This window comes from Balaenoptera borealis (genome assembly GCF_965194805.1).
Source record: "Balaenoptera borealis genome assembly, chromosome: 10".
In the NCBI taxonomy this organism is placed as follows: domain Eukaryota; kingdom Metazoa; phylum Chordata; class Mammalia; order Artiodactyla; family Balaenopteridae; genus Balaenoptera; species Balaenoptera borealis.
The window spans coordinates 64,922,002-64,946,548 of NC_138874.1; the positions used below are offsets into that span (position 1 = coordinate 64,922,002).

A 24,547-nucleotide genomic window follows, 5' to 3' on the forward strand; every position below is an offset into this window, starting at 1 on the left:
GAGGCTATCATAAGATTATCACCCTTTTATGGCTCAGTGTAATGTTTGGTACTAAGATTTTCTGATGTCGAAGTTTCGTCTTTTCCTGTATATACATTTTTTACATTGCTGAATTTGACTTACTATTGCAAATATTTTATAGGTGACATGAATTCATATTTTATGAAGTGTACTTTTCCAAATAAAATACCCAGTTTATATTAACCTCATAAAGTTTTAATTAGAATCTTGTTTCATTATTCTCTGAGTTTGCATAACACGGGGTTTATTTATTCTTTGAAGGTTTGCTCAAACTTGTATATAAAGCCATCTAGTGGCCTTTTGGAAGGAATAATTCTGATTACAATGTTAATGTCATTTTTTATTCATTCAGAATTTCTATCTCGTCTTTAGTTCATTTTAATAATATATCTCTTCAAAATTTATTGACATTCTTTTATTTGTATTATTCTCTTATTATTTTAAAAAGCCTTACTTTTGCCATAGCTATGTCCATTGAATTAGTTCAAACTATCTGGGATCTTTCTCTTATTTTTTATCAGTTTTGTAGGATGTTGATTTGTTGGGGTGAGGTGGGGGAAGAAGAGACTAGTCTCAAAAAATAAGCTCTTTCAGTTTTGTTTACCCTTCCTATTTTTTTTCTATTTTATTAATTTTGCGCATACTTTTATATTCTCCATTCTATCTTTCTTAGGTTTGTTATAGTATTCCTTTTAAATAACTGTTTTATTAACACATGTATTTTCAAATAATAACTTCATTTTAAATACTACTTTGCTGAAGCCCTTAAGTTTTCATGTGTAATAATTTGCTATCACTTAAGTGTATATATATAATTGTAAATTGGTTTCTGCAATACTTTTAAATTTATACTATTATAAATTAAGGACTTCCCTGGTGGTGCAGTGGTAAAGAATCTGCCTGCCAATGCCGGGGACACAGGTTCGAGCCCTGGTCTGGGAAGCTACCACATGCCGCGGAGCAACTAAGCCTGGGCGCCACAACTACTGAGCCTGCGCTCTAGAGCCCACGAGCCACAACTACTAAAGCCCCCGCACCTAGAGCCCATGCTCCGCAATGAAAAGCCACCGCAATGAGAAGTCTGCACACGGCAAAGAAGAGTAGCCCCTGCTCGCCACAACTACAGAAAGTCTGCGCACCACAATGAAGATCCAACGCAGCCAAAAACAAATAGATAAATGAATTAATTATAAATTAATAAAATATTAATATGTTTTTGCATGCCTTTTGTTATGTATAGATATTTTTATTGTACATATAAAATGTATCACATTACTGGAAGAATTATGTACAATTACGGTCAACAGGAGCACATACCTTTATGATATCAATTCTTGGAAATTCATTACATTGTAATATGTTGGCTTGACAATTTTACTTTTTAAATTTATATTTGATCATGCAATGAGTGAAAAGAATGTTAATTATCTGTTTTGGATTTGTACTGCACACATACATAGACACATTGCATGTGTATACATACATTCATATATAAATATACACATATACATATGAATATACATACACATATATAATCAAGCTTGGTTGAAAACATAATCGCTCACTATTTTTTAAATCATCCTTAATTGTACTAAGTTTTGTCTAGATGCTCTATGTTTGTAAGATATTATAGCTAGTTCAAACTCTGTGATTAAAGGCTTCTTACAACTGACAGCAATACTGAAAATTTGCTTTGTATATCACACTGCTGTCTAATATTATTAGCTACATTTGTGACTTTTTAATTTTGATTTATAAACTCCATTATTTTGTAGTGTCCTTTTTAAACTGTTTTTGCCTTAAATTCTTTTTTGTCTAATGTTAATGTACCTACGCACCACTTTATTATATTTTGTTTAGTATTTGCCCGGCATTTGTCTTCTTTTTGTATATTTCAGACCTTTCTGTGAGGTTTTGTCATAGATATATTACCCACGAGCACCAAGTGGCTAGCTGGCTTTGTTTCTTCCCACACTACTATGATATTCATTTTGCCCCCACATTTAAGAATAAATGCATGTGGACATATATACACTACCAAATGTAAAATAGATAGCTAGTGGGAAGAAGCCGCATAGCACAGGGAGATCAGCTTCGTGCTTTGTGTCCACCTAGAGGGGTGGGATAAGGAGGGTGGGAGTGAGACGCAAGATGGAGGAGATATGCGGTTATATGTATATGTATAGCTGATTCACTTTGTTACAAAGCAGAAACTAACACACCATTGTAAAGCAATTATACTCCAATAAAGATGTTAAAAAAAAAAGAATAAATGCTTGATCAGCCTAAAAAAAAAAAAGAATAAATGCTTGATCAGCCTAGGGACCTTCAAGATGGCGGAGGAATAGAACGTGGAGATCACCTTCCTCCCCACAAATACATCAGAAATACATCTACATGTGGAACAACTCCTACGGAACACCTACTGAATGCTGGCAGAAGACCTCAGACTTCCCAAAAGGCAAGAAACACCCCATGTACCCGGGTAGGGCAAAAGAAAAAAGAAAAAACAGAGACAAAAGAATAGGGATGGGATCTGCACCTTTGGGAGGGAGCTGTGAAGGAGGAAAGGTTTCCACACACAAAGAAGCCCCTTCACTGGTGGAGACAGGGGGTCGTCAGGGGAAAGCTTCGGAACCACGGAGGAGAGTACCGCAATAGGGGTGCAGAGGGCAAAGCCGACAGATTCCCACACAGAGGATCGGTGCTGACCAGCACTCACCAGCCAAGAAGGGGATGGGAACTGAGGTTCCAGCTTCGGAGGTCAGACCCCAGGGAGAGGACTAGGGTTGGCTGCGATTACACAGCCTGAAGGGGGCTAGTGCACCACAGCTACCTGGGAAGGAGTCCGGGAAAAAGTCTGGACCTGCCGAAGAGGCAAGAGACCATTGTTTCGGGGTGCGTGAGGAGAGAGGATTCAGAGCACCACCGAAATGAGCTCCAGACACAGGAGTGAGCTGCGGCTATCAGCACGGACCCCAGAGATGGGCATGAAACGCTAAGGCTGCTGCTGCCGCCACCAAGAAGCCTGTGTGCGAGCACAGGTCACTAGCCACACCTCCCCTCCTGGGAGCCTGTGCAGCCCGCTACTGCCAGGGTCTCGTGACCCAGGGACACCTTCCCTGGGAGAACACAAGCACACCTCAGGCTGTTGCAACATCATTCCGGCCTCTACCGCCACAAGCTCGCCATGCATTCCATACCCCTCCCTCCCTCCAGCCTAAGTGAGCCAGAGCCACCTAATCAGCTGCTACTTTAACCCCGTCCTGTCTGGGGAGGGAACAGATGCCCTCAGGTGACCTACTGGCAGAGGCAGGGCCAAATCCAAAGCTAAACCCCAGGAGCTGTGTGAACAAAGGAGAGGCAGGGAACTGTCTCCCAGCAGCCTCAGGAACAGAGGATTAAATCTCCACAATCAACTTTATGTACCCTGCATCTGTGGAATACCTGAATAGACAACGAATCATCCCAAAATTGAGGCGGTGGACTTGGGGAGCAACTTAAGACTTGGGGTTTGCTTTCTGCATCTAATTTGTTTCTGTTTTTACGTTTATCTTAATTTAGTATTTAGAGCTTACTATCACTGGCAGATTTGTTTATTGATTTGGTTGCTCTCTTCCTTTTTTTTAAAATATATATATGTATAATATATATATACATATTTTTTTTTCTCTTTTTGTGAGTGTGTATATGTATGCATTTTTGTGTGATTGTGTCTGTATGGCTTTGCTTTTACCATTTGTCCTAGGATTCTGTCTGTCTTGGTTTATTTTTTGGTTTATTTATTTTTCTTTCTAGTATAGTTTTTTAGCACTTGTTATCATTGGTGGATTTGTTTTTTGGTTTGGTTGCTCTCTTCTTTCTTTTTTCTTAATTACTCAAAAATCGTTTTTTACTTTTAATAATATTTTTTATTTTAATAACTTTATTTTATTTTATTTATTTACTTTTTCTTTCTTATTTTCTTTTTTTTTTTTTCTCCCTTTTCTTCTGAGCCATGTGGCTGACAGAGCCTTGATGCTCCAGCCTGGTGTCAGGCCTGAGCCTCTGAGATGGGAGAGCCAAGTTCAGACGGTTGGACCACGAGAGACCTCCCGGCCCCACGTAGTATCAATCGGCAGGAGCTCTCTAGAGATCTCCATCTAAACGCTAACACCCAACTCCACACAATGGCCAGCAAACTCCAGTGCTGGACGTCCCATGCCAAACAACTAGCAAGACAGGAACACAACCCCACCCATTAGCAGAGAGGCTGTTTAAAATCATAATAAGGTCACAGACACACCAAAACACACTACTAGACACAGTCCTGCCCACCAGAAAGACAAGATCCAGCCTCATCCACCAGAACACAGGCACCAGTCCCCTCCACCAGGAAGCCTACACAACCTGCTGAAAAAACCTTACGAACTGGGGGCAGACACCAAAAACAATGGGAACTACGAACATGCAGCCTGTGAAAAGGAGACCCCAAACACAGTAGTTAAGCTAAATGAGAAGACAGAGAAATACGCAGCAGATGAAGGAGAAAGGTAAAAACTGACCAGACCAAACAAATGAAGAGGAAATAGGCAGTCTACCTGAAAAAGAATTCAGAATAGTGATAGTAAAGATGATCAAAAATCTTGGAAATAGTATGAAGAAAATCCAAGAAACACTTAACAAGGACCTAGAAGAACTAAAGAGCAAACAAACAATCATGAACAACACAATAAAGGAAATTAAAAATTCTCTAGAAGGAATCAGAGGCAGAATCACTGAGGCAGAAGAACGGATAAGTGACCTGGAAGATAAAATAGTGGAAATAACTACTGCAGAGCAGAATAAAGAAAAAAGAATGAAAAGAATTCAGGACAGGCTCAGAGACATCTGGGACAACAGTAAACACACCAACGTTTGATTTATAGGGGTCCCAGAAGAAGAAGAGGAAAAAAAAAGGAACTGAGAAAATACGTGAAGAGATTACAGTTGAAAACTTCTCTAATATGGGAAAAGAAATAGTCAGTCAAGCCCAGGAACCGCAGAGAGTCCCATACAGGAAAATCCGAAGAGAAACATGCCAAAACACATAAATCAAACTATCAAAAATTAAATACAAAGAAACAATATTAAAAGGAGCAAGGGAAAAGCAACAAATAACATACAAGGGAATCCCCATAAGGTTAACAGCTAATCTTTCAGCAGAAACTCTGCAAGCCAGAAGGGAGCAGCAGGACATCTTTAAAGTGATGAAAGGGAAAAACCTACAACCAAGATTTCTCTACCCAACAAGGATCTCATTCAGATTCGAGAGAGAAAATAAAACCTTTACAGACAAGCAAAAGCTAAGAGAATTCAGCACCACCAAACCTGCTTTACAACAAATACTAAAGGAACTTCTCTAGGCAGGAAACACAAGAGAAGGAAAACACCTACAATAACAAACCCAAAACAGTTAAGAAGATGGTAATAGGAACATACATATCGATACTTACCTTAACTGTAAATGGATTAAATGCTCCAAGCAAAAGACACAGACTGGCTAAATGGATACAAAAATAAGACCCGTATATATGCTGTCTTCAAGAGACACACTTCAGACCTAGGGACACATACAGACTGAAAGTGAGGGGATGGAAAAAGATATTCCATGCAAATGGAAATCAAAAGAAAGCTGGAGTAGCAATTCTCATATCAGACAACATACACTTTAAAATAAAGACTATTACAAGAGACAAAGAAGGACACTACATAATGATCAAGGGATTAATCGAAGAAGAACATATAACAATTGTAAACATTTAGGCACCCAACATAGGAGCACCTCAATACATAAGGCAAATGCTAACAGCCATAAAAGGGGAAATCAACAGTAACACAATCATAGTAGGGGACTTTAACACCACACTTTCACCAATGGACTGATCATCCAAAATGAAAATAAATAAGTAAACACAAGCTTTAAATGATACATTAAACAAGATGGATTTAACTGATATTAATAGAACATTCCATCCCAAAACAACAGAATACACTTTCTTCTTAAGTGCTCATGGAACAATCTCCAGGATAGATCATATCTTGGGTCACAAATCAAGCCTTGGTAAATTTAAGAAAATTGAAATTGTATCAAGTATCTTTTCCGACCACAACGCTATGAGACTAGATATCAATTACAGGAAAAGATCTGTAAAAAATACAAACACATGGAGGCTGAACAATATACTACTAAATAACCAAGAGATCACTGAGGAAATCAAAGAGGAAATCAAAAAATACCTAGAGACACACAACAATGAAAACACGACAACCCCAAACCTATGGGATGCAGCAAAAGCAGTTCTAAGAGGGAAGTTTATAGCAATACAATCCTACCTCTAGGAACAAGAAACATCTTACATAAACAACCTAAGGTTACACCTAAAGCAATTAGAGAAAGAAGAACAAAAAAACCCCCAAAGTTAGCAGAAGGAAAGAAATCATAAAGATTAGATCAGAAATAAATGAAAAAGAAATGAAGGAAATGAGAGCAAAGATCAATAAAACTAAAGCTGGTAATTTGAGAAGATAAACAAAATTGATAAACCATTAGCCAGACTCATCAAGAAAAAAAGGGAGAAGACTCAAATCAAGAGAATTAGAAATGAAAAAGGAGAAGTAACAACTGACACTGCAGAAATACAAAGGATCATGAGAGATTACTACAAGCAACTATATGTCAATAAAATGGACAACCTTGAAGAAATGGACAAATTCTTAGAAAAGCACAACCTTCTGAGACTGAACCAGGAAGAAATAGAAAATATAAACAGACCAATCACAAGCACTGAAATTGAAACTGTGATTTAAAATCTTCCAACAAACAAAAGCCCAGGACCAGATGCCTTCACAGGAGAATTCTATCAAACATTTAGAGAAGAGCTAACACCTATCCTTCCCAAACTCTTCCAAAATACAGCAGAGGGAGGAACACTCCCAAACTCATTCTATGCGGCCACAATCACCCTGATACCAAAACCAGACAAAGATGTCACAAGAAAAGAAAACTACAGGTCAATATCACTGATGAACATAGGTGCAAAACTCCTCAACCAAATACTAGCAAACAGAATCCAACAACACATGAAAACCTAGCCAAAGCAATCTTGAGAAAGAAAAACAGAGCTGGAGGAATCAGGTTCCCAGAATTCAGACTATACTACAAAGCTACAGTAATCAAGACAGTATGGTTGGCACAGAAACAGAAACATAGATTAATGGAACAGGATAAAAAGCCCAGAGATAAACCTATGCACATATGGGCACCTTATCTTTGATAAAGGAGGCAAGAATATACAATGGAGAAAAGACAGCTTCTTCAATAAGTGGTGCTGGGAAAACTGGACAGCTACATGTAAAAGAATGAAATTAGGACACTCCCTTACACCATACACAAAAATAAAACTCAAAATGGATTAAAGACCTAAATGTAAGGCCAGACACTATAAAACTCTCAGAGGAAAACATAGGCAGAACACACTATTACTTATTTCACAGCAAGATCCTTTTTGACCCACCTCCTAGAGAAATGGAAATAAAAACACAAATAAACAAATGGGACCTAATGAAACTGAAAAGCTTTTGCACAACAAAGGAAACCATAAACAAGACAAAAAGATAACCCTCAGAATGGGAGAAAATATTTGCAAATGAAGCAACTGACAAAGGATTAATCTCCAAAATTTATAAGCAGCTCATTCAGCTCAATACCCAAAAAACAAACAACCCAATCCAAAAATGGGTAGAAGACCTAAATAGACATTTCTCCAATGAAGATATACAGGTTGCCAACAAACACATGAAACAATGCTCAACATCATTAATCATCAGAGAAATGCAAATCACAACTACAATTAGGTATCACCTCACACTGATCAGAATGGCCATAAACAATAAATGTTAGAGAAGGTGTGGAGAAAAGGGAACCCTCTTGCACTGTTGGTGGGAATGTACATTGATACAGCCACTATGGAGAATAGTATGGAGGTTCCTTAAAAAACTAAAAATAGAACTACCATACGACCCAGCAATCCCACTACTGGGCATATACCCTGAGAAAACCAGAATTCAAAAAGAGTCATGTAGCACAATGTTCACTGCAGCTCTATTTACAATAGCCAGGACATGGAAGCAACCTAAGTGTCCACTGACAGATGAAAGGATAAAGAAGATGTGGCACATATATACAGTGGAATACTACTCAGCTGTAAAAAGAAACGAAACTGAGTTATTTGTAGTGAGGTTGATGGACCTAGAGACTGTCATACAGAGTGATGTAAGTCAGAAAGAGAAAAACAAATACCATATGCTAACACATATATATGGAATTAAAAAAAAAAAAGGTTCTGAAGAACCTAGGGGCAGGACAGGCATAAAGATGTAGACGTAGAGCATGGACTTGAGGACACAGGGAGAGGGAAGGGTAAGCTGGAACAAAGTGAGAGAGTGGCATGGACATATATACACTACCAAACGTAAAACAGATAGCTAGTGGGAAGCAGCAGACGCATAGCACAGGGAGATCAGCTCGGTGCTTTGTGTCCACCTAGAGTGGTGGGATAAGGAGCGTGGGAGCGAAACGCAAGAGGGAGATATGGGGATATATGTATATGTATAGCTGATTCACTTTGTTATAAAGCAGAAAGTTAACACACCATTGTAAATCAATTATACACCAATAAAGATGTTTAAAAAAAAAAAGAAAAAGGCAAAAAAAAAGGAATAAATGCTTAACACTTATTCTGGTTACTGACTTAGTCCTTTTTTTTTTTTTTCACTCTATTTCCTATTTTCTTATTTCCATTGTTTTATTCACTTTCTTTTTTTCTGTATTTCATACTTGTAGAAAGCTATTTCTATTTATGTGTGTGTTTGTTTTTAATTTTTAAATACAAAATATAGACTTGGAAATTTTTTTACAAAGTCAAACTATTTCAAATTATATCCTCCTGGAATATATCAAGAAGACATAAGATATTTTAAGTGAGCATTGAGCATTTCTCCATCTTATTACTATTTGTTTATTTTCTAGGTTTACTTTCATTGTGCAAAGTAATTTATTTTTCATTGTCAACACAAAATAAAAATTGCTCACATGATTTAAAATTCCTGTATTCACCACTCTTCAAATAACTCACAATTTTTATGGTTTATGACTCCTGTATTAAGGGTCTATCCATGATAAAATTATTTTCTTTATATATCAGCAAATGTTTTATTTTGCTTTCTCTCTTTACTGATAGTGTAACTGTGTATACAATTTTAATTTACAATAACTTTCCCTCTGTAACTGATAGGTATTAACAAACTGCATTTTTTTTCTACTTTTGTTTATGAGAAGTATGTCAGCTAATTAGAATTACTTTGTCATCAACTTGCTTACTTTTATGATAGTTTGTAAGACTTTCTTTCTTGATATTTTTTAGTTTTCCTAAAATATAGGTGGATTTGGATTTAATAATTCTTTAAAAACTTCCTCGGTTTTCAGTCTTTGCAATCAAAAGGCATAACTGCTTTTAATTCTTCAGAATGCTCAAATATTATCTCTTTATATATTACTTTCCCATCATCTTCTATAGTTACTTATAAATGTTTGATGGGACTTTTCAATATCTTCCATATTTCTTAATGGCCCTTTTATATTTGATTTCAGTTTCTCTCTGGCAGTTTGGTTTGCATGTTAAAAATAAAATTGCTTAAGTGTGAAGCATGAAAAAACAAAACCAAAGTCCATGCTCCATAGAAATGATTCTATCAGATTTCTATCAGATTGCTCCACTTCCTCCTCCTCCCTAAACTTCTGCTGATAAAAGTAAAATAAAGTAATAACAATAATAATAAATACCTACTCTCCAGGCAAACAGGCATGTATCAAATTTTGGCTCAATCACCTGGTTGTGTCTTAAAACAGAAGGCAATGTTCACCTTAGATGTAACAGGGACACAGATGAGTCTTCAGTCCCTTCAATGTGTGATGTATTCCTGAAAGTAACAGGACGTGGCATTTTAAACCATTGTGAATACACAAGTCTACCTTCAGGAAGAACACAGTGCATTATGCTTAAAAAATATAAAAGGGACTAATAATTATCGATCATGATGTGTGTTGGGACATATGCTTACATGCATTTTCCCATTTAATTCTCACAGCCTTCATAGATGTGGATGTAATGTTCCTCATTTCATAGAGCGGCTAAGTGATACAGTCACTAAGGCTAAAAAAATCCTCAGAGAAATAAGAATAAAAATAATTAGGTTTTGAACCCAAATCTTTCTAACTCGAAAATGAACTAAAAATGTAACTGAAGTTATGTCTGAAGCTCTGAACAAAAACTTGCTAAGGGTTTTAATGAAAATGAACATATTATAATAAAGCTTCAACTGAAAAATAGCTATACCACGATAAAAATCAGCACATAGCTAGAATGCCAGGCACATCTAGGCTTGGCCTGCGAGCCTGAGAGAAGGTTCTTGAGCCCTACTTTAATTCAGAACAGCTGCGACTATGGAGCATTCTGTAAATCCACCTATTACATGAGCAAATATGGCATTGCTGGCTTCAGAACACAGACCTGCCCAGAGTGCACATATGACAGAAAACTGAAAGTGGAAGAGGAAGAATAGAGCCTACTCCCTCCTTTAACACAGTAAACATAAATACATACATACATACATACATACACAGCCCTTAATTGACTTTAGCCCAGAAAATGTTCCAATCAAATTAACTGCCCTCCAAAACAGAGGGGCTAATCTTATGGGCAGATATTCCCCCAGCGTTGAGCTAAAACAAGTAAGTCAGAAGAGGAGAGGAAAAGATCCCTAATTCCACGAGTGGGATTTAACAGATATTGAGTGTATGTCCATATATTATCAGGCACTTTCAGCACGTATTGTTTAAAAGCCCTCACAAAATACATTAAGGCAGATTTTGTAATTATATACATGACAAGGGTAAGAATTGTGAGGTTCAATATACTACAAATTTCCAAAGTTCATAGCGATTAAGTTGAAGAGACAGGTTTAGAAACATAGTTAATCTGCCTTCAAGACTGTAATATTCCTCCTATATTGTTCTTCCTCTTCTTAGGACAACGAAGTCTTCAACTGAGTCTGAAGGCAGGAATGGGTTAAAATAGGAAGAGGAGTTTGTGCATTTAGTCCATTACAGGCCTGTGTTAACATCACTGTAGGGTCAATGAGTGTAGGTTATTATGAGCAAACCGTCCTGACTAATGAATTGGATGACAATGGATTTTGAGGATTAAAAGGACAATTAGGTTGAGAAAAGAAGACGCCATTTTCATCCTTTCTTGTTTCTGCTGTAAAGGAAAATTGTCTTTGATTGCAGAGAAATATTTTTGAAAACGTGCTATGAGAAAAAGCTGTATTGGGACTAAAGGTACAACTGTGAAATAGGTAAATATAATAACCATTCTTTATGGAGATTTAATTTTTATGGGAAAGTTAAGCATTGAACAAGTAATCAATAGGGTGATAAGTTAAACCACAAAGAAAAATTGAAGGTGCTATGAGAATATATGTCAAGAGAAATGAATCCAGTGGGAATCAGTAAGAGCTTTTTGAAGCAAATGATGATTGAACTCTCAGATTAAAAAGTAAATAACTATTAACTAAAAGTAAAGTTTGGAAACAGTTGTTGCAGATAAAGGGAGAGTGAAATAATTTAGGAACATATATTACATTTCTGAAAGATGTGGAGATCCCATCTGGGGGGTTTGACCATAGGTTTTTGGGAGCTGCAAGCCAGGAACCACGGACAAAGACCAAATATATATGAGAAATATATTTTTCTCAACTGAATGACCAAATATATGTTTCTTATAAATTACAATATTGCAAAGGATAGTGTTGTTTCACAGTATTAACTTCAAAGTAATACAAAGGGTTTTTTTTAAAAATAAAAAGTCATTATTTCATAAAACAAATAGTTATTAAATCCTACAGTATGTCATATACATCTGAGGAGAAATAATGCAATTACATAAAAATGAATAAAATAATTACATTTTTGATACAAACCACAAAGGAAAGAATATAGTACTGATTTAATATAACATAAATAAAATGGTGTGACTTGTAAGTTGGACATGATGTAAGAGATATGATTTTCTAGTGGTAATGGCAGACAAAAGGACAAGGAAAGGAAAGATAAGCTCCCTCAGTCTTGCTTTATAGGACATGAGAAAATACACCAGACACATTTGAGGAAACTGGAGAGAAATAGTGTCTTCAGCAAAAACAAAGAGGCGATAAGAAGACCAATCAGTAAGTAGGCTGAGAACATAGAGCAGTGTGTCAATCATGAAGGAGAAGCACTAGCAGAAGGGTTCAGGAAGGAGTAAATTAGTGGAGAGTTTTGTTGGGGTAAAGAATATAGAAGGAGTTTTCACTGGATATAAATGATGGAACACAAGGAAAAAGAACTTATCAGAATCCGTTGACATTTGGTTTACAATAATAAATGGGTTATCAATATAAATTCCAAGAATTCTGCTATATCCTGAAAGTAATTCCTGGAGGTTGTGATTTTGGTATGAGAGTAGCTTTTTCTTAAAGAAGAGAAGGGACATATGACAGGGAGAACCCTGGCTAGCAGACTGGAGTGGATGCATCACCTAGTGCCTCTTGTTTTTCTTTTTTTTTAATTCTTATTTTCTACTGGAGCATAGTTGCTTCACAATGTTGTGTTAGTTTCAGGTGTACAGCAAAGTGATTCAGTTATACATATACATGTACCTATTCTTTTTCAAATTATTTTACTATTTAGGTTATTACAGAATATTGAGCAGTGTTCCCTGTGCTATATACACTAGGTCCTTGTTGGTTATCTATTTTAAATATAGCAGTGTGTACATGTCAATCCCAACTGGGTTCATTCGTTCAGTAGACATTATCGGGCATCTGCTCCATGCTAGATACTATATAAGCATTAAAAATACACCAGTCAGTAAAACCAAAAGGAGATCCCTTCAGCTTAGCGAGGAAAGATAGATAAAATATGTTATGAAGGTAATATGTAATAACGACTGTATATGCTATGAACACAGAAATGATGATAGATATTGACAGAAATGGTAGAAAGTTGCTATTTCTTTTGAGGTAATTATAGAAAGCCCCTCATTCCTTCCTGGCCGCCACCACCACATGTATGTCCATAAAGTGACATCTGAATACAGACAGCCTTAAAGCAGATGAGTGACAAATCACAATGATATTTAGAAGAATAGGTTCAAACAGAGAAAACATCAAGTGAACATTTCTAGAGGTTAAAGGATGCTTGGCGTGTTGAAGAACCAGCGTCCAGTGTGGCTGAAGCAAAGTTTATGGAAGTGGGAGATGTAGGAGTTGAGTTCAGAGATGTAGAAGAAGTAGGGTTAACTAACAAGGGGGCAGTCAGGTCAACGTAAGGACCTTAGCTTTTATTTGGAGTAAGACTGGAAATTGCTGAGGGATTCTGATCGAAGAAGTAACACCTTTTGCTTTAAAAGGAAGGCTCCGGCTATTGTGTTAATATTAGACTGTTGGGGAGAAAGGTGGAAGCAGGGACACCAACAATGCTAAGAATCCAGGCAAGAAATGACAGGTCATGGACTGAGGTGGGATGGTGAGAGTAGTTAGAAGTGCTTGGAGCCTGGATGCATTGTAAGGGTACAGCCAACAAACTATACTGACGTTTTGCATGCAAGAAAAAAAGAGAGAGGGGGCTTCCTTGGTGGCGCAGTGGTTGAGAGTCTGCCTGCCAATGCAGGGGACACGGGTTCAAGCCCTGGTCTGGGAAGATCCCACATGCCGCGGAGCAGCTGGGCCCGTGAGCCACAACTACTGAGCCTGCGCGTCTGGAGCCTGTGCTCCGCAACAAGAGAGGCCGCGATAGTGAGAGGCCCGCGCACCGTGATGAAGAGTGGCCCCCGCTTGCCACAACTAGAGAAAGCCCTCGCACAGAAACGAAGACCCACCACAGCCAAAAATAAATAAATAAATAAATAATTTTAAAAACTTTTAAAAATAAATATAAAAAAAAGAAAAAAAGAAAAAAAGAGAGGAGTAAAGGAAGTTACCAGGGTTTCAGCATAAGCCTTACTTTATGCTAGGCATGCAGTCTTTTCTGTACAATTCCTCTGGCTGCTTTGGCATTCTTTTGGAAAGACTATCTTTTTTTTCTATATAAATTTATTTATTTATTTGTTTGTTTATGGCTGCATTGGGTCTCTGTTGCTGCACGCGGGCTTTCTTTAGTTGCAGCGAGCAGGGGCTACTCTTTGCTGCGGTGTGCAGGCTTCTCATTGCGGTGGCTTTTCTTGTTGCGGAGCACGGGTTCTAGGCGCAGGGGCTTCAGTAGTTGTGGCTCGCGGGCCCTAGAGCGCAGGCTCAGTAGTTGTGGTGCACAGGCTTAGTTGCTCCGCAGCATTTGGGATCTTCCCGGGCCAGGGCTCGAACGCGTGTCCCCTGCATTGGCAGGTGGATTCTTAACCAATGAGCCACCAGGGAAGCCTGAAAGACTATCATTTCACATATCTGATCTAAATGTCCTCAGTTCCAATGAGAAGCTAATTGAGTGACTGTCTAATTTTTAAGTAATAATGGTAAAAAGAAAAGGAATCTCAAATTGAGCAAAAAATGAATTTTGCCTCCATTCCCTCAAGATTATAACTTTTCCTACTTGAAAACTCTAATAATCTCTCATCTAAACAATGGGGAAATTTAGGACTATGAAATTAGAGCCAAAGGTATATTGCCAGTAACCAGTGGAGCTGCTACTACCAGAACTTCAGCATCCTATTTCTTTCAGCCTAATGATACTTTCACTTTACCTTGTTGACTGACATGATACAGAACATTTTGTTACTGGAGGAATGGGTCATCTCCAAAAGTGTAGTATGCATATCCATTTTTGTGTGACTTGCTCCCTGCATTGCCTATATTATTCTTGTCAAAGACTCTGGTGTTTGCAATCTTATAACACAGGAACTATAGGATTTTGAAGCTTGTGCAACACAGAACTTCAGCGTTTCTCATCTCCTGACTCAGTCTCTATAATTTTATTCAATATCATGAAGATTCTTCACAAGGCTGAAAGATGATTTGATGGATTATTTTATTTAATAATATAGATCATATGGTGATCCTGTTAAAGGTGATCTAAGATCACCAAAGGACAAAAGTACTACTAACTAGTATTCTGTCACCTGTTGAAGGACAGATACTTTGCAAAATATTTCAGTGAAGTTCTGTTCCAAGATTAAAGGGACTGTGCATATTGCTGTGAGTAAACTCTGGCGTGCTTTCAGGTACAGTGCAAACTGTTGCATCTGGGGATGTTCCCTGACTGAGCAAGCAACCCCTAGTGAGGAGCAGTTTGCCTCTAGCTTGGAACCTGTAAATTCAGACTTGGGAAAAATCACTCTCTGGGTCAGCTGTTCTGCATCCTGTGACATTAGGGATTACAGATTAGGTACTGCTGCCTCTTTCCAGCCACCAATTTGGAGCTCATGGGGAAGGGTAAGGAAAATGGAAAGGGTTAGAGTTCAGGTTCTGGTATAGTCTTTGAGGCTCTGCCACAGCTGCTACATTTAGTCCAGACAACAGGGTTTGGAAATGTGCTTTTCTGTTTTTTATCTGTCATCCTTGTATTTCCAAATATTTTAGTGAGCATTGTGTTTATTTTGGCATTTTGAAATGAATAATCCTAGCACTTTTATTTATTAATAGGGACTATTTATTTTATTAAAATGCTAATGGTATTTAGTGGCTTAAATACTATACTATGCTGACAATATATCTTTATGTACTTAGTCATGATGTTCTTAATGAAACTGAAATTCAACCTTTCACAAGCACAGTCAAAACAAAAGTTGTTTGACATATGAAAGAATCACTTCTGCACTTTTATTTTATTTATGCCTTTTTAAATGTTACGAATGAGTTTCAGAAACATTGAGTAAATTGTTTAAGATTACAAGGTAAGTGAAAGACCTAGGATGCAAGATGAAGAACTCCTGAATCTAAGATGCCCAACATGCTTCTTCATCCTACCACGTCTCTAATCCATGTGACTGGGGTTTGCAGAGTACGTGTGACAAACACTCCTTGTGCCTTGCCCAAGGACACTATACAAATCCAAGCTGTGAATTACATCAATCATCCACACAGCTGAAAATCTGCCATAGATGCTTTGATTCCAAAGACATGAAACTAGTAAATGTTCATCTATCAATTATAAACAAAGAAATGCCAGGCAAAATGGAGAAGGCATGACTTGGTACCCATGCAAAAATAAATTTCACTTAACAATAAGCTCTTCTTTACAAAATGCTGTTAGCAGAACTAATTATAACATGTTTATTGTGGTAGAGCTGCAGCCTCAACTCAGCTATGACAATATGGGAAATAATTACAATGACAGGATCTGATTGACACATCCAGAGTCCTTGTTATCACTGAGGGGCAACAAGATTTCCTGGGACATATCAGCACATCAATAATTCTGATGGATGTGTGGGGATATTACTAAAAAGACTTCCTGCTACTCCTAGCTAGCCTTTGAATGATTGCTGGCACTCCGTCTCTAGGAAGAATGAACCTGGGGAAATTGGCTGCTGACCTTTCTGGCTGTCCTTATCAGTGCAATACCTTCAGGAGCAAGAAAAAAATAAAGAAACTGATAGTTTGATTTATAATGAAAAAATGAAATTGGCCCTAATATTTTGAAATTATATCTATTTAGTATAATTTGAAATAACATTAAAATGAAAGCACCCTATTAACCCAAATCCTATGACCAGAAATGACCAACAATATTATGAGAAGAGTATTATTTCAGGTCTATCTCTATGCACATGAATAGACAGAAAGATCAACAAAGATGATTCTGGAAAAGTGTTTTACATTTAGCTTTAGCCCAAATGAGAGAAACAAAAAATTGTTGCTGATGTAAAACTAAAGTGATCACTAAACTTGAGATAAATCATTGTCACTTAGTGCTAAGTGATGCTCTAAAGTTAAGAAAGAAAAATAGTTTTATCAAACATCATTGTTTTAACTAAAATAAACCACAGTTTAATTTGAGACTATCTACTTACTCTCTTCTTTTAAATATTAACAAATTAGCATTCTTATCCTTCCTTCAACATTCCCTCTACTATCATTTCAAAGATTTTAGTAAATCATTATTCCTTCATTGCCAATATTTATATACATTTTGTTTTGTAAACATAATTTCTTGGTTGCTTAGCCTTAGTTTCATATCAATATAAACTGAAGGCTAACCTCCTATTGATTACCACAACTTCTTCAATCCTGATTTTCTTGAATTTCTTTATAAAGTACTTTTTACTCCAGAAGCAGTTATATATATATATATATATATATATATATATATATATATATATATAATATGATAATCTCTAATTTTTAAATGCTTGAGAACATGGACTGCTTGCCAGTATGTATGCAAAAGACAGCTCTGCTGGAAATTATTATCTTGGGTCACCCTTCTTTGCTTCCAAATTTTACGGATATTGTACAATTTACAATTGTCTTCTGGGATTGAATGTTTGTGGAGAACTCTAATGCCAACTTGACTTTTTCTCCTGGTAAATGACTTTTTCCCCCTCTGCATGTGCCCATTACTTTAATACTTACAATTAAATAATTTAACTAGAATATATTTTTCTTATCTATAATTCTTAGTCACATTTTTTCTAGAACAAATAATATTCTTGAATTACAGAGTCAACTCTTTTTTTTAAACAATATTCTCTTCTATTATAGCCTCCCTCTTATTTCTTACATTTTATGAGTTTTTTAAAAAATCAGGGTTAACCATCTTTAAATGTGATTGTTTGCTCTCCACATCTTCTACATTATCTCTAACTAACTGGAATTGTTGTTCCTCTGCATTCACTGTAAGTATCTCAGATCATTTATTATTGTGGTAATTTGATTTTCAATAGGAGTCCTGCTAAACTGCACATTTCTTCACTTTGAGTCAAGTTTTTCTTCTTCTTACCCTTTAAAGAGTCCTGATTGTATGTTCACCAGATCGCCCTTTTCTTGGGCCGCTGTTGCTCAGTCTTTTCATACCTAATAAAAGTTGAGCCACACTGAAGGAGCTGCTCTTCCCTACTGTAACTCAAGCCACCACCACTCCAGTCTCTCTCAATATATTACCCACTTATTTTTGTAATGCTTCTCAGTATCTTCAGTTCATGAGCTATCATATTGATTAATGAATTAATTAGCATACTTATGACCTTTCTTTCCTCCTCTCCACCCATGCCACCTTTAATATTTGAGCTTAAATCCATTAATGGAGAAACTTGCTCTACCAATGACTGCATAAAATAGGTGCTTAATAATTTTGGAGGGAGTGTCATCAGCAAGATGACAAAAAAGGGGGTTGAGTATAGTTTCCCACACAGAAAAGAAGTTGACATCCACGCATGGAACAAAGTAACTTCACAAGAGCTCAGGAATCCAGGTGAGAGATTACAACACCCAGGTGGAACACAAATGAGAAAAGATGCATTGAGGAGGGTAGAAAAGACAGCTTCACTTTACTCTTATAACCTTTTCCCATAGTCCTTACAGTGAAGCACTGAGAGATTCCCTCTGCTCAGGAGCTCTCCTGTGAGGGAATGAAAATGAAATGAGTGTCTGACGCCACTAGGAACCCTAGGACCAGCCCTCCTTAATGGACTGCAACTTGCTCCAGTGCTCCTCAGCTACAGTCTCACTCCACGGGCCCAGGCTTCAGGCCCACCCCCTTGGATACAGGCTCCACGGCTACCATAGTGTACCCCGCCATCAGGCTGGCCTCTGCATACACATGCTCCAGACTTGCACCAGCAGGCCCAGGCTCAAAACCCACCCAGCAGACCCAGGAATCAAGCCGACCGAGAGACCCCATCAGGTGTCCATACAGAATCTCAGCTGGGCTGGCTGATGAAAGGCTGTCCCTGCTTAAGTCAGTCTGTAAAGACTAGAAGAGGTGGCTGCTTTTTCAAATGTGCAGATAACAATGCAAGGCTACAAGAATCACAAAAAACTAAGGAAACATGACACCAGCAAAGGAAAAAATAAATCTTTAATAAACAACCATATAAAAATTGAGATCTATGAATTGCCCAACAAAGAATTCAAAATAATCATCTTAAAGAAGTTCAGTGAGCTACAAGAGAACACAGATAGATAACTAAATGAAATCAGGAAAACAATATATGAACAAAGCAAGAAATTCAACAAAGGGTTAGAAACCATTAAACATAACCAAAAATATGTTTTGGAACTGAAGTACACAATAACTAAAGTAAAAAATTCATAAGAGCGCTTCTACAACAGACCTCATCAAGCTGAAGAAAAAATCAGTGAACTCAGAGCTAGATCATTTGAAATTGCCCAAAGTAGCAAAAAGAAAAAAGAACGAAAAAAGTGTGAAGGAAACCTGAGTGATTTATGTAACATCATCAAATAAATCAATATACACATTATGGAAGTCCTAGAAGAAGAGGAAGAGAAAGGGGCAGAAAGCTTATTTAAAGAAATAATAACTGAAAAATTCCGAAATTTGAGGAGGGAAATGGACATCCAAATTCATGAAGTTTAAAAGACCACAAATATATAGAACCTGAAGAGATTTGCACAGAAACATGTTATAATTAAACTGCACAAAACCATGACAAAGAGAGAATTTTGAAAACACCAAAAGTGTCTTGTCACATACGATATAAACCCCTCCACAACTATTTAGTGAATTTCTAAGCAGAAATCTTGCAGGTCTGGAATTAGTGGAATGATATATTCAAAGAACTGAAAGGGGAAAAAAACTGCCAACCAAGATTAGTACACCTGGTAAAACCACCCTTTAAAAATGAAGGCGTGATACAGACTTTCTCAGACAAACATAAACTGAGGGAATTCATCACCACTAAAACTAATATATAAGGAGTGCTAAAGGGATTTTTTTTTTCAGGTTGAAATGTGAAGACACTAAAGAGCAATACAATAGCATATTAAATTATAAATTTCATAGGTAAAGGTAAATATATAAACAAATAAAATAATGCAATACTGTCCCTAAGAGTGGTACATAAATTGCTTTAAATACTAGTATAAAAGTTAAAAGACTAAAGTTTTAAGAATAACTTTAACCACAAAAAATGGTTAATTGACACGCAACATAAAAATAAATAAATTCTCATATTAACAAAATAAAGTGTAGGGAAGAGGGAATAAAAGCATAAGAGTATGGGTTGTGACTGAAGCTATTAGCCCAAAATAGACTGTAAGAACAATCTGAAGCTATGCAAGCCTCATGGCAACCACAAAGAAAAGACATACAGAAGATACAAAAGAGATAGAGAAAATAATCAAAATATATGACTACAAATATCATCAAATGACAAAACAAAATAGCAAGAGAGGAGTAGAACAAGGAACTACAAAAGAGACAGAATTTTTTAAATGATTATAAGTCATTGCCTGTAAATAATTACTCTACATGTAAATGGATTAAACACTCCAATGAAAACAAAACAAAAGACATAGATTGGCGGAATGGATTTTTAAAAAAAGATCCAACAATATACCGTGTAGAAGGCACAAATTCTATATTTAAGGACACAAATATGTTGAAAGTGAAAGGATGATATTAAAAAATCTGTGCAAATAGTAACCAAAAGGGAGTGGCTATACTTATAAAGAGTAACCAAGGGTGGCTATATTTATACCAGACAAAATAGACCTTAAGCCAAAAATGGCCACAAGAGATAAAAAACAGTCATTTCATAATTATAAAAGGGTCAATTAAACAAGAAGATATAACAATCATAAATATTATGTACCCAACATCAGATCATCTAAATACATAAAAAATTTAACAGTTCTGAAGGCAGAAATAGACAGCAATAAAATAATAGTGGAAGACTTCAATGTCCCACTTACAATAATAGACAGATCAGACATAAAATCAATAAGGAAATAAGAGCAGACTTGAACTAGACAATAAGTCAAATGAATATAACAGACATATACAGAACATTCCACACAACAGCAGCAGAATACACATTCTTCTCAAGCTCCATGGAACACTCTCCAGAACAGATCACATGCTATGTAAAAATATGTCTTAATAAATTTAAGAAGATTGCCATTATTCTAAGTACCTTTTCAGACTATAATGGAATAAAACTAGAAATCAACAACAAAAGGAAAACAGAACAATTAACAAATAGATGGAAATTAGAAAACATACTCTTGGACAACCATTGAGTCAAACAATAAATCAGAAAGAAAATTAGAAAATATCTTGAGGAAAATAAAAATAAAATCACAACATACCAAAATATGGGATATAGCAAAAGCAGTTCTAAAAGGGAAGTTTTTAGTGATAAACACCTACATTAAGAAAAAAAGAAAGATCTGAAATAAACAGCCTAACTTTACATTTCAAGGAACTAGAAAAAGAAGAACAAACTGAGCCAAAAGTTAGGAGAAGGAAGAAAATAATAAACAATAGAGCAGACAATAAATAAAGAAAAGTAAAGCAACAGACAAAATCAACAAAATTAAGGGTTTATTCTTGAAAACATAAACAAGATTGAAAAATGCTTAGCTAAACTAAGGAAAGAAGAGTGAAGATTCAAATGAATAAAAACATACAGAAGAGGAGACATTACAACTGATGTCAAAGAAATTTTTAAAAAACATCAAAGGAACTACTATAAATAACTACATATTAATATTTTGGAAAATTTAGAAAAAATAAATAATTTTAAGAAACATACAACCTACCAAGTCTGAATTAAGAAGAAATAGAAAGACTGAACAGACAGATAACAAAAAAGGAGATTAAATTAATAATCAAAAATGTTCCAACAAAAAAAAGCCCAGGACCAGGTGATTTCTAGATGAATTTTATCAAACATTTCACAAAGAATAAATAACAATCTTTCTTAAACTCTTCCTCCAAAATAGAAGAGGTTACACTTCAAAACTCTTTTTATGAAGCCAATATCACCCTGATACCAAAGCCACACAGACACCACAAGAAAATAAAACTAGAAGCCAGTACCAATGATGAATATGGATGCAAAACTCCTTAAAAAATACTAGCAAACTGAATTCAACAGCACATTTAAAGGATCATACACCATTACCTCTAACACCAAGTGAGATTTATCCCTGGGATGCAAGGATAGTTCAATACATGCAAAACAATCAATGTGGTATACTACTGAATACATTAACAGAATGAAAGAAAATTATATCATCATCTATGGATACAGAAAAAACATCTGACAAAAGTTAGCACTTTTTTATATAAAAACTCTCATAGGCAACAGAAGCAGAAATAGACAAGTGTCATTATGTCAGATTAAAAAGTCTGTGCACAACAAAGGAAATAATCAACAAAATGAAAGGCAACCTACAGAATGGAATATTTGCAAACCATATGTCTGATAAAGGGTTAATATCCAAACTACATAAGGGGCTCCCATAACCCAACAACAACAAAAACAAATAACGCAATTAAAAATGGGCAAAGGAATTGAATAGATATTTCAGCAAAGAAGACATACAATGGTCAACAGGTATGTGAAAAGGTGCTGACCACCACTAATTATCAGGGAAATACAAGTCAAAGCCAAAATTAGATATCACTTCAAACCTGTTAGGGTGACTCTTACTAAAAAAGGAAAAAAAAAGATGACAATGTTGGTAAGGAGGAGGAGAAAAGGGAATCCTGGTACACTATTGGTTGAAATGTAAATTGGTACAGCCACTATGGAAAACAGTACAGAGGTTCCTTCTAAAATTAAAAGTTGAACTACCATATATTCCAGCCATCCCACTTCTGGGTATATATTCAAAGGAATTGAAATCAGGATCTTGAAGAGATATCTGCACTCCCATGTTCATAGCAGCATTATTCACAAGAGCCAAATATGGAAGCACCCTAAATGTCAATCGGTGGATAAATAAAGAAAATGTGGTATACACACACCAGTGGAATATAATTCAGCCTTAAAAGAAAAATGAAATCCTGCCATTTGCAACCAACAGGATAAACCTGGAGGACATTATACTAATTGAAATAAGCCAATCACAGAAGGACAAATACCACATGATAGCACTTATACGGGGAATCTAAATAGTCAAACTTATAGAAGCAGAGAATGGAATGATGATTGCCAGAGGCTGGGAGGAGGGGCCAATGGGGAGATACTAGTCAAAGGGTACAAAGTTTCAGTTATATAAGATGAATAAGTCCTACAGATCTACTGTAAGCACAGTGGCTATTTAACAATATGGAATTCTATAGCTAAAAATGTGTTAAGAGAATAGGTATTATGGTAAATGTTCTTATCACAAAATAATAATATAATAATAATAAGTAAGAGAGTGGGATGCAACTTTTGGAGGTGATGGATAATTTACAGCATTGATTGTGGTGATGGTTTCATGGGTATATATTCATATCCAAACTCATTAAGTTGTATATATTAATTATGCACAGTTTTTTTTGTATATCAAAAATAAATAATGGTAGCCCTTGGTCTATAGTTAGTAGATTAAAAAAATAATAATTTTGGTGTTGATGAAATCATTCACAAGTAAGAGAATGTCTTCTAGAAATCAAATATTATAGTCAATACTTTATTTTTTTAATCTAATCCGTACTCTTATCTTATGTGTATTATTCTAAACCTAACACATGGAGGTTAAAATATTTGTCTAAATTCACATAATCAATAAGTATTATACTGGTGATTCAAACAAAACCTGTGCATATCAAAAGAACTTCCTTTTTTATTATACATCACTAAACTACCAATATTTATATATGGGAAGGAAGAAGAAAGAAAATTTTAGGATGACTTTTTGATTTTATATATTAAGTCAATTCATTATATTTGTCCTATATAGGCAATCCTGTCTGGAGCCTCTGTAAAAGTGGTGAAAAATGATATGATATTCTGTCTACTTTTGAAAATTGAATAATTTAACAAATAAAGCAAAAAAGCAAACATTAAAAGTTGGTGTTTTAAAAAATCAATTTTAATTATAATGGGAAAATAGGAAATAACAATAGAACAACCTAAATGCATATGTAGCTAAGCAGTATTAAAAAAAACACTACAAATATATATTAAGAATGAAAACCTAGAGAGACATAACGTTCCTGAGTGTGAATATTCAAATTATAAAGATATTATTATCTCCACCAAATTTTATAATTTTAATACACATCTAATCAAAATAGCAAATGACTTGTAAATTTGTTAATTATGAGTTTTGTCTAAATTAATAAAACCTGAAAAAAACTCTTCATAACATTTCCAAAGCTAATTTAAAATGAAATATTTTAAATATAAAACATGATACCAAAGGAGTTAGAAGAGAAATAACTGTAGGTATTTCTTTCCTATTTCTTTTTCATCTTTTTTTGAAATAGCCTTCTAAGTATAACTCCTAGAGCAAAACA

At 35.8% G+C, this 24,547-nt stretch overlaps 1 long non-coding RNA gene across 1 annotated transcript in view; it reads left to right on the forward strand.

Annotated features, from left to right (window-relative positions):
• Positions 1 to 14,043, forward strand: part of LOC309635483 — a 124,146-nt gene extending 110,103 nt beyond the window's left edge. The window contains exon 2 of the long non-coding RNA XR_014248852.1: positions 8,484 to 14,043. This is a non-coding gene — a long non-coding RNA (uncharacterized lncRNA). The remainder of the gene's footprint in view (positions 1 to 8,483) is intronic.
• The last annotated feature ends 10,504 nt before the right edge of the window (positions 14,044 to 24,547 follow it).